Source organism: Poecilia formosa, unplaced genomic scaffold, assembly GCF_000485575.1.
Source record: "Poecilia formosa unplaced genomic scaffold, Poecilia_formosa-5.1.2 Scaffold19, whole genome shotgun sequence".
Classification (NCBI taxonomy): Eukaryota; Metazoa; Chordata; class Actinopteri; order Cyprinodontiformes; family Poeciliidae; genus Poecilia; species Poecilia formosa.
The window spans coordinates 1,686,413-1,698,354 of NW_006799958.1; positions in this window are offsets into that span (position 1 = coordinate 1,686,413).

An 11,942-nucleotide genomic window follows, 5' to 3' on the forward strand; every position below is an offset into this window, starting at 1 on the left:
TTATTTGAAATGTCTTCTGAATATTTTAAACGTTTTAAAGGTGGAAGATATTGACTTAAATGTTTTCCCTCCATTGTACGGTGGAGCTGTGAGGAAAAAAAAATATGAAATAGGTTTCTGTAAGAACATTGTTTGGAAAGTTAAGCTCAATTACACCCCATGCCCGACTACTGCCAGGCCTGTCAGTTCCTGATAATGACATTAAAGAAACCTGCCTGGCAACAGAGAGTAGGTGAAAACATCTCCAAATACAAATCTGAATAAATTTAAGAACAGATGAAAAAAAATGAGTGAAATGACCACAGAAAGAGACTGAAAAAGAAAACTTCGAAATGTGGTAGACCTTCACAAGAATGTTCAAAATCAATCATCAATTATCCAGGAGGTCAGAAAGGAACCCAGAACGATATCTAATGCACCATAGGCAAGCCTTGCCTTAGTTAAAGTCAAAGTTTATGGTTTAGAAATAAGATAAATGAAGCAAAACCACATTATCGATGGAGGAGCTACAAGGTCTAAACCTTTGGCTGAACAAAATGAGCTCAAAGGGTCAATTTACAATTATTAAGAAATATCATGATGACCCCTACAATCTGCTTCGAACTCTCAAGACCTCAACCTTTTAGAAGGTTCTGTCACCAACCAGCATTTCAAAAAGAAACTACATCATTGTGACAGTCAAAGCTTAGAAAATGACCTTCAGAGGTATCCTGTTGATGTCTGTCCTGAAGCAGCAAAAGGTTGTCGGGCAGATTCCTTGAAGCTCTGTTGTTACGTGTAGATGCTGGATAAAAAACAAACAATTAAATCATTTCTAGAAATAACATTGGGTCATAGAGGTCTGAAATGTTTCAGTTGTTTGAACTTCTGCTAAATCCCTGTTTTTTTTTTTTTGTTGTTGTTGTTTTTGTTTTTTTTACATGTTAAAAATTAAAACTGCTCTCAACTTTTGGGAAAGATCAGAAAAAGCAACTAATTTATTTATACATTTACAGTAAGGGGAACCCGCTCTAGGAAGGATGAGTTATAGTTACTTGTACTGAAATCATGCACACTTTTCCTATTTGGTTATTCACAACCATTGCATCATTATTAACTTAATTTTAAAACTGTACCAGTTTGAAGTGATCTAATATTAGGCTAGGAAAAGTAAACATCCTGTGCTCTTTGGTAATTTTAGTATAATATATGATGATCTGGAGCTTTGTAATCAAAGCTGAACAATGTGGCCAGTAAGGGTTTATACCAAGCCTATTAGAGAGAAAAACATTTTTTTTTTCTCTCAAATAGCCAAAAAGAAACATAAAAAAGAGAAAACAATCACATTAAACGTTTTTAGTTGATCTATAAATCATTAGCAAATGCCAGATAAAGCCACCAGTAAAACCTTAACAAGTGTAATCTCACAACAGCTTATAAGATAATGTTAAATTACTTTACTAAAATAACACAATATTTGCAAAAAGCTATTTTTTTTAAACTGAATAACTTTCTTTTTTCTCTCTTTTTCTTTTTTTTTTTTTTACTTGCACAGTTCTGCAACACTCACACTGCAATAACTTTAAGTGAAAAAACACACAAGCTGACAGTTTGGACGGTTGCACTTCACAATTGACAAGGAAAGCATCCATGTGTCCACATGCGGCCCGATCTATTTATAAGGTTGCCACTGACTGACATCTACTCCTTAGGCATGCCTGGCTGAGAGGATGCATGTGTAGCTATTGATTACAAGTCAGGCGAGTATGAAACATTGGGGAAAGCATGAGATGACTACCAATCAGGAAAGCTACCTTTCCCTGGGGCAATTTATAGACCCACTTGGCTTTATTGTGTGAAATATTGGACTGTTGTTCACCTTGGGGGCGAGGCACAAGTTCCTCTTTGTGCAGAAGTCCAGAACCTCTCCTGAAGGCACTGCTCTCCACCCGTAACTCTGTGTAATGTGAGAGGTCACTTTTGTGTCTGTGTAACATTAGGCTGTCTTCACGCCGGAAGACAAACCCAGGGGAGCCGTCAGGGGAATGATTGGGATTTGTTGAATGCATTTTGTGTTGATGATTTCAGGTGCTGGTTGATCGGAGAGGTCACAGTGCCACGTAGCAACAAGTGTATGATGTTCAGGTTGTTTATGCAGAGTGGATGAACGCATTTCAACTTTTAACGCCACTCGCGCGCATCGACACTTCACTTTTATGTTTAAGGTGGATTTATGTTGGATCTCAGTTCCCATTTTGATGATGTTTTGTGTAAGATTATCCAGAGCACAGCAATCTAATTAATTTGTTACACATTGTATGTATTCACTGCGCACTGATTTAAGCCTCATTTAGTTGCGTCTATTATCTTCTACTCTTTAAGTCAAGCAAATTTAGTGAGTTTTAGATTTTGAACCTAAATGTGCGAGTTTGTGAAAGATAAACTTACAAACAGTAAGTTGTGTTAATGTTTTATTAATTTTGTCAGACCTCCAAAAGGTGAATAAATGAGAGTTTTTAGGGCAGCACTTAAAAAACACTAAAAGAAGAGGAGGACAGGAGTGGGAACTATTTCCCAGAATGCTTAGCGGCAAGTGTGTTATGTTCCATCTGAACATAACACACTTCATATGGAAGTGTGTTATGTTTGAGTATAATATCCTTCAAAGAAGAGAGGTTGAAGCCTATTAAACCTTTTTAATTGTGTCGTTTCCATCATGTATAGCATGCTACATGTAGACCAAACAAACATAAATTTAGATGAATAAAATGTCCTGCTCACCACTTTTTCACTTCATTTTTCATTAATTTGGAGGAAATGTTTTGATTTTAGTAAAGGTCAAGGTAGACGACACAGTTTTAAAAACTTTTTAACTAGAAAGTAAAACAATTCCCTTTACTTTTTGCTGCCCAGATTGACACAAATCCGTTTGCCTCAGTGAGTATGTGAAACGATATTACAAATTTATTATTCATTGTATTGTTAATGTGAACCCTATGCGATATCTACCAGTAAGATCTCAAATGCCACTATGACGAATGTGGATTAAAGACTTGCTGCCAGTCTGAGCTGAAGCTGATCAATCATCGTCCTTGAACGACCTCCGAAGGACGCTTCACGATCTTTTCTTTTGACGTATGTTTGAGTTTCTCATCATAATCAGATTTGCTTTCCCGTTTAGATTAGGTTTTGCCAATATGAACGTGACCTGAACCGTTTGTGCCCACAAGCTGAACAGTATCGACTGCGCTCGCTCTGCGGCGGGACACAAGTTGGTTTTCCTTCAGGAAATCGCAGCTCGTGATTCAAGCAGCCCGGCTGGAAATCAAACTCCCGTCTGGTTGTGATTATTGATCACATTAATATGGAACGATGATCTTCTCAGGGTAAATTTGTTGTCTAAATGCTATTTTGAAGTTGTGTAATTACAAATAGCTTTGAAGACGACTCCCGCAACGAGATTTGACGTTTTAAAGAAACAGATTTTTTTTTTTTTTGAAAACATCTCAGCTGAAGCGTTTGTTGGTGAGCACATCAATAAACGATGTTTCAAATGGAATTATAATTTCAAACCCAGCCTCAATGTTTATTTATACCATGTCCACACTGTTTCAAAAAAGAAAAAAGAGTGGGAAAATAAAACAGTGTATTTATTTTCTTTAAGACAGGAGAATTTATTTTAAGGGGAAGGTCACTTGACACGCGCCAATCATTTTTTGAGACTTTAATTTGAGGTTTCATCATGAAAATGTTCTGCTTCATTTAAAATTAGGATATAGATAAAATAGCACCTTTTGAAAATGAAACCTTTAAACAGATATTAAACTTTTCAATAAGTCCACATTTATGTAAAAAAAAAAAAAAAACATTTTCAACTGGCCTGATGTAATATCTTCGTAGCTGTAACGTTTTCATTAGCTTTAAGCAAAAAAAAAAAAAACTAAAAACATTACAATTAACAGAAATGAAGGCTTGAAAACATCAACCCATATTTCACCTGCTGAAATAAATTAACCCTTTAATGCTATTCTAATTTGCTGAATTTGTGTCGTGTAGTGGACCCAAAGGGAGGTGGCAGGTGGCAGGTGGGTGAAAATAAACAATTTGATTTAAAACAACAAAAAAAACAGGACATTTAAAAACTAAAGTCTGGTGAGAATCAAAAATAACACAAGAGGAACACAAGGAGAAGGTAATTGATTAGCAACAGGGTGCGGCAGAGAGGGAAGGCGAGGAAATGGAAGAAATGGCCGACAGAACAAGGAACCCGAATATAAAAACCTATGAAATACCAAAATAAAGCAAAACACAAAACCACTTTCCCAGATATCATTGCATTATGACTGTATAGTATTTTATGACAATCAGAAATTCCCACAGTTTTCTTTTTAGTGACTTTCTGTTGTGACACTTCCACAACGGTCACATTTGCACCCGAGCTGTGGATCTCTGCAGGTCCTCCAGAGCTACCACAGGTATCAAGGATGCTTCTCTCGTTGATGCTCTGTAAAATGTTCAAAACTTGGGATATTGCTTCCTAACCATCTGACCAATCTGAAATATTTAGGAAAATAAACTCAAGTTTAATGGTTGTGCGTTTTTGTGCAGAGTAGGGGTTTTTGTAGTCATGAAATAGCTTCATTTGGGACTAAATGTCAATGTCTGATAATAAAAAATGGAAGCAAATTGACTCATTTTTTAACACCAAAAGACTTGACAGCAAAAAGAAATTCCTCAAGCTATTCGAGTACAAGAACTGAAACGGATGAAAAAGAAAATCATCTCCTCTTGGAGTGAAGAAAAACCTCCTTCAGACAATTAGCTGAACCACTGATCAATATTATGACGAAGGAAAGTCTCACTCCTTGAAAACAAAACATGAAGACATAAGGGATCATTTCAAACTTTTTCAAAATATATTGTTTGAGTCATGTAACCAAACAGAGGTACATTTGGAACTGACTGCTGACTGACTTTGTCAATAATCTGATGATTTAAATAAATACCTTGACTTCTTATGAGGCAGTAGCCACTTAATCTTCTATCTTTCAGCATGATAAGACAAACAAAATGGCATGGATAGCTTATGACCCAGCGAGAATGATCCATCCATCACTTGTACCCGCTTGTCCCTGCAGCGTCAGCAGTTCCCATGGCACCCGTCTCCATTAAGGTGCGACTCTTGGCTACGGCATACATCAGCTACCATCAGCAGCACCGTTAGATGAGCGGAGGAAAACCTAAAATACCTTCCAAAGTTTAAACTTGAACAAAAAGCTGCTGCTGACATATTGGGGTTTGATTTCAAGCTGACGTTTGAAATAAATGTTGTGTTTTTACTCTATAATCTGCTTAGATTACAACAACAAAGGCCGAATGTTTGAATTGAAATTAAACGGCTAATGAGTGTAACATAAACAGCTGAACGGTATGTGAACATACGTCCCACTGTTTAAGCTTTTTTCTTTTTTTTTTCCTTTCCCTTTTTCTATTTTGGAACTCTAAGTTCTTGATGATTTCCACTTTCGCTGCAGAGAGACCGTGTTGACTCAGACTTAAAATGTTAGTTTTAATATAGCTTTGCACTGTTGATGACTCCAGATACATTTATGAGCATTAGCCAACAAAGCAAACCAGAGTCTAGCCCAAACAAACTGGGATGAAAGGAGGCCTTTGATCCGTGGCCGACTGGAGTGACTTCAGCACTTCAGCTCGATTGTTTTCAGCTGAGGTTTCTCTGGGTGGCTTCACTTCAAGCTAAAAGCGAAGCTGCCAGCGCAGGATTTACCCCGGGATTTAAGAACCGCAAAGTTGTTTTACGAAGAACTCGCAGGCTCTCGGGCTGCGGAGGCAGCGCTCGCAGTGGCGTCCGTGTTTTTTTGTGATACAGCATGACAAAATCTCCGGCTTCACATCTCCCAGTTAAATGCGCGCCGTCGTTATACGGGCCTGTCATTTCACACAATTACCAGTGCCTCCCGGTGCTTTACGCCGAGGCTACGGCGGGCCACATTCCATCTGATCATAGTTGCGTCTGACGTTTCAAAGAGGATTATGAGAATGAAATGTGATAAAAACTATTTTCACGTGACCTCTGAGCACTTGACCTCTTGATAGGCGAGAGAGCGGCGTAGCCTGGCTCAGACGGCTCGTTTCCCAAAGCAGCCAGACCGAGAAGAAAAAGGAAAATTGCAGCGGGGAGGGAGGGAAGAAAAAGGAAAATCAGATCAGCAGCATAATTTGGAGATCAAAACAGGCACTGGAAATTAATGTGTTCTTTCATGCCAAAACATGAAATCATCAATGGTTGTCTAACTTTACATGGCCGTGCTGAAGTAGTCATACTCCCCCCTCCCCCGTTTTTGTTGCACGGCAGCCATAAACTCTAATGCTGTTTATTGGCATTTTAAGTTATAGACCAACAAAACGTGCAGTAGAATTTATCATGTTTTTCAATGATTTTACGAAATTTGTTAAAGCGTGGTGCCTATTTCCAATTAACACATCTAGAAACTGACATTCTTTTCCCCATTTTTCTTCATCCAATAGCAGAGTCTCAGTCAGATTGGGTAGGCGGCATCTTTGAGCAGCAGTTTTCAGATTTTGCTGCAGATTATCAGTCAGATTTAGGGCTGGACTTTGACTGGGCCATTCTAAAACATGAATACCCTTTGATCTACACCGTTCCATCTCAGCTCAGGCTGTGTGTTCAGGGATTCTTTAGTTCAGTCTTAAGTCTGTAGCAGGTTCCTAAAGGTTTCGTTAAGGCCTGCATTCAGCTCCTCCCAACTCCATCTTTCTAGCAACTTAATCCAGCATGATCTTGCCACCAGCAGGTTTCGCAGTATGGATGTGTTTATGATGTGTCGTTTCTGCCATGACTTGAAGGCAAAAAATGATAATTAATTGTGGTCTCATCTGACCAAAAAAACCTTAATTTGCTACAAAACCATTTCAAACTTTATAGCTCTTTCATCGTTGGCTTTAGTCAAAAAGGTCAGTTTTGTAGGGTGATGGATTTACAGTTTTACAGCTGATAAATCCTCCCAACTGAGCTGTGGATCTCTGCAGCTCACTAGAGGCCTCTTGGCTTTTTATTCCGATTAATGCTCTTCTTGTCCAGCCCTGATGCCATTTATGTGTAATAAAATGAATACTGCTCATGAGATGAAAAAAGATGGAGGAACTCTTTTGAAACCTAGCCCTGCTTTAACCTACTCACAGCCTCATATCTGACCTGTCTGCTATGATTTTTGTTCTTCATGATGCCATTTGTTCACTAATTGCTAAGAAGCAATAAGTTTCCCTCAAACCTTCTTTTTAGCTCTAGAGTGTGTAAGTGAACATAATGCGTGTGTGTGTGTGCGTGTGCGTGTGTGTGTGTGTGTGGTTGAAATGTTTGTTACCTTGTGGGTGCGTCGTTTGTGGCAGCCATCTTGTGTCCCTGCTATAGAGGAAGGCCCGCCTCAAACCCAACTCTGTTATAGGAAGTGCAGTGATCAGAGCTGGAGTTTGATTGGTTGTAGCTTGAAAGTAATTAATCAAATAAAATGACTTGTAAATTGTGCATTTTCTTATGTAAAATGTTTGCCTGATATTTTATTATTGATAAATAATTGTTAGTGTTAGATTGTGTGAAAGTTAACTTTGTTTCCATTTCCTGAGGTGATTGGCCGATTCAAATTGAGAAGGCGAGGCTTAACCAGTACATAGGCGGACTATTCATTGTGGCAGAGAGACTGATGGAAGGGCTGCCATTTTGAAATCTGCTGTGATCCCTGAGAACTAATAAACCAGCTGTGTTTGCTGTACAGCCAAGATTGACTGATGACTTTTTCTTCTTCTGCACCACACCTCTCAGTGTAGCACTGGAATATTCTCTAGCAAGCATCAGATGACTTCACAGATCAGCAGCATTTAAACTAAAAATTAAATTACACATTGGTCAATTTGATTTACTTTCTAGATGCCCTCTAAAGCTCACATGTCAAACTCAAGGCTCAGGGACCAAATCTGACCTGCCATAAGGTTTATGTGACCCTCCAGGGTCTAGAGGGCCCTATAAGTAGACCCTTCAAGCTTACAGTTGCGCACTTCCCATTGCATCAATCAAATCAAAGTATTTTTTTCTGCGTACTGCCAAGTAACATTAACGTACAAAGATGTTTATTATTTAACTTTAAGAAGTTGTCATTGAATTCAGAGAAAACTGTTAATATTTTTGACAGTTTGTCAATAGGTAACTTTATCAATACATCCTGCAACCACGGGGCATTTGTGAGAACATTTGTGATATTGATAAAGCCCGGAATTAAAATGAATCTCACACCCCAGCTCTAAGGCAATTAGTTGCACTGGATTTTATTTAGGGGTATCAGATTAAATGGACTTGGATAGAACCACTTGAAACATTTCAGATTTTTACTGTTAAGAACTAGGGCTGGACAATAAATCAATAATAATAAGTATCACAATAGACACATAGTCAATAATTTTGATGTTTGACCTTCCTAAAATAATGACACAAGTCATTTTTTTTTGCCAAAACATAATTTGGATTAAAAAAAATAATAATTAAAATTTGATTTTGCTATAACATGACTTAGGCAGTTATTTTAGGAAAGTGACAACTTATGGAATATTCTCCAATCCAGAACCGCACAGGATTCTGGGGGATGTAGGCAGAGGAAAGGCTTAGCCACTCAGTCAGCTCAACAAGGTTGCTGTCATCAAATAACTCACTCAGTCTTTACCTGGAAACAACCCACTGAGTAACTTGTGCATCATCACTTTAAGGTTTCACCACCATGCCTCATAACTGCTTTAAAAAAAAAAAAAAAACAGCATGGAGTCAAAACTCTGGATTAAACAGGAAAGGTCACACACCACCAGATGGGCAGTATCTCAGATTTTTATTTTTAAAAATCAATAATTATCGATATCCACTGATATAAAACGCTTATATCGTGGTACGTTTTTCAGCCATATTGCCCAGCCCTGATAAAAACCATTTTCATTCTGATTCCTTGTGCTGGTCTGTCACATAAAATCCCAGTAAAACACACTGCAGTCTGTTGCAATGTGGAAAAAAAAAATACTGCAAACAATTTCAAGAAGTACAAATAGTTTAACATGGCCCAGTACTACAGGAAAATCCATTTGGTAACATAAAGCAGAAGTTTGTTTTAATTTAAAAATAAAATTAAGAACAAGAAGCCACTAAATGCCCCCACGCTCACACTGTCTGTCTCGCACACCCTCGCCAGGCCCGTCTCTGTTAAAGCATTATTGTGTACTTGTTACTCATGGCCAACATAAACAGCTTTATGTGCTCGAGCATGTTGACAAAGCAGCCACATGGCTCATTGGCGGCTGATGGATGGCCGTGTGTGCTGTGCTAATTATTAGTACACATAAAAGGATGCTGTTATTTCCAGACCAGGCCCCAACCAGAGGGGTCAGCGGGTAAATACAGAGCCATCAGTCTGCAGCTATATCACTCAATCTTGATGTATGAGCACAGAGGTATAAATTAAAGGCGCAGCGACCTTGTTGGGGGTACCACACTCAACAGGACGCCATTTGGGCTAATTCTGTGTACAAGCTTCAAACAATAACCTACTATAGCACAGGGAGTAATTACGTTCTACACATACACACGCACGCACGCACACGCACGCGCACGCACACGCACACGCACACACACGCACACACACACACACACACACACACACACACACACACACATCTGGAATTAAGCTCCCAGAGGAAGTTAACACACTTAAAAAACAGAGGGCCAGCTATAATAGATGGGCAGAATTTAGCATGTGAAGGTAGAACAAGTGGATGGGGCGTGCCGGCTTCAACTTACTGCAGTTTGTGAACTTCTCAAAACAAATTGCTGACATCAAAACCAAAACAAAACAAAACAAAACAAAAAATAATGAAACGTTTTCTTTTAGCATGCATGCGAGATTCCATCTATTTAGCGTCCGCGCTCACAGACTTCCCTCTCCGACTTCAGCCGTCCCGTCTTTCACTGATGACATTAAGGCCGTACTTTCTACACCTTATCTTTCTGCATCCGGCTTGACAAACAGACCAAATCAGATTGCGTCTGGACAGCAACTCAATTTGCTCTGCCGGCATGTGTTGCAGAGTGCAATGCAACGAGTGTCTACTAAAACCGATCCTACATGAACATCAGCTCTAGGCCTGACATTGATATCGATCCTCGGATTGCAACAGTTGCTGAGATTCGACCACAGAAAGAGACACAGAAAGAAACTGCGACAAGGAAAAAAAATTCACAACATTTTTGAATGGCTGCTGCTGAAAAGTGTGGTTGGCTGTCTTTCTAATTCATATATTGAACTTGTTTTATTAGGCACAACTACAGATGCACCAGTCATTCAGTGGAGATTGGAATTGAACAATTTTCCATTGATTCATTTTGATTCTGAAAAATTAGATTTCCCCCACCTGAGTAAATGAAACGCCAACAAACTGAACACTCCTTCCATATTCAGTCCATAAACGGACCAATAGCATCAATTTCAATGTGCTTTTTAAAGTTTTATTAAATAAAATAAGATATGCTTTCATACATAGATAAGAGTAATCTTATAATTCCTTCATTTTCTGTTGGATTTAAAACAAATACATCTATCAAAAAAAAAGGAAAAAAATCAGAGTAAGCAGATAGGAAATTGGTAACAGCCAGGAAAGGTCTGATTGCACTCCGAGTTACAACGCATTTTTATCCACAAAGTCAAATGTTTCTGAATAGTAAAAAAAAAAAATATTTCAAAACTCAAGTACAAATATTTATAGCTTTATTGATATTTTACTCGTACAAGATGTACATTCATATTTTTGTGAATTAAAAAGGGCTGGAAACAAAAACAGCTGTACGATGATTGATGTATAGGCATGCTTGCATATGAAATGAAAATCATTTGAATGGGTACAACAAATTCCATGGAGAATTGTTTTAGCTCAACCGTCCCTGAAATCTTTGTAAACTCAGACACGCTACATTACCGGTTTGTTTTTTTGTTTGTTTTGTTTTTTTCACACTTTTTCTTTTTTTTTTTTTCCTTTTTTTTTTTAGGCAAACAATGCACTACGGCCACACCTCCTAATTCAAATTCAACACTTAAAAAAAAACAAAAAAATACAAAAATAAATGCAAAGCCATGTAAAAATGTACACTTGTAAGTTCAGCTATTTCATCTTTCCATAAAACTTTCAGACAAAAATAATAAATAAAATAAAACACCCATAGGTTTAATTTAAAATGGAGACATAGATAAACATTTCTAAATGGAGGTCTGGAAATGTAGAAAATGTTTGGAGGTATACATAGATCTGAAAATGATCTACATATTTAGTGCTGCAGTGTTATTTTTCTAAAAAAAAAATTGAATTTAATTGTAACATTTTGCTTAAAACAGTTAAAAAATAGTCTAAATTATCTGGGAAGGGTTGCTTTAAAAAAGTTACATGCAAAATTAAGCTAATTATTCTGAAAACAAGGGCCTGCTTTGAGTTGCAAGCCTGATTTGATTAGTTCATAATTTAGAATAAGTTAGTTTTTGTTTTCCTTTTGTTTCTGCAGCATCCAAAAAACTGTGCTCACGTCTTCCCAGACAGATGTGCCCGTTGAAACAAAACGTCTGAATACGTGTGGATTGTGTGGGATTATGGCACCTGATTGAATTTTCTTGATTGAAATAAAACACGCACTCCCATTAAAAATCAGCTTTCCACCAGTGCATGGAAAACAACTAAAAACCAAAAAAAAAGTTTCTTTATCATCGAGGATTAACTGCTAGCTGTTTTAACTTTTTTTTTTTTTTTTTACAGTTTACAGTATTGCACTTAAACTGCACACAATTGCATTTCAGTTTGACTGATGCTTTCTTCATATTTTTCAGAATTACAAAAAGCAGAACACAAAA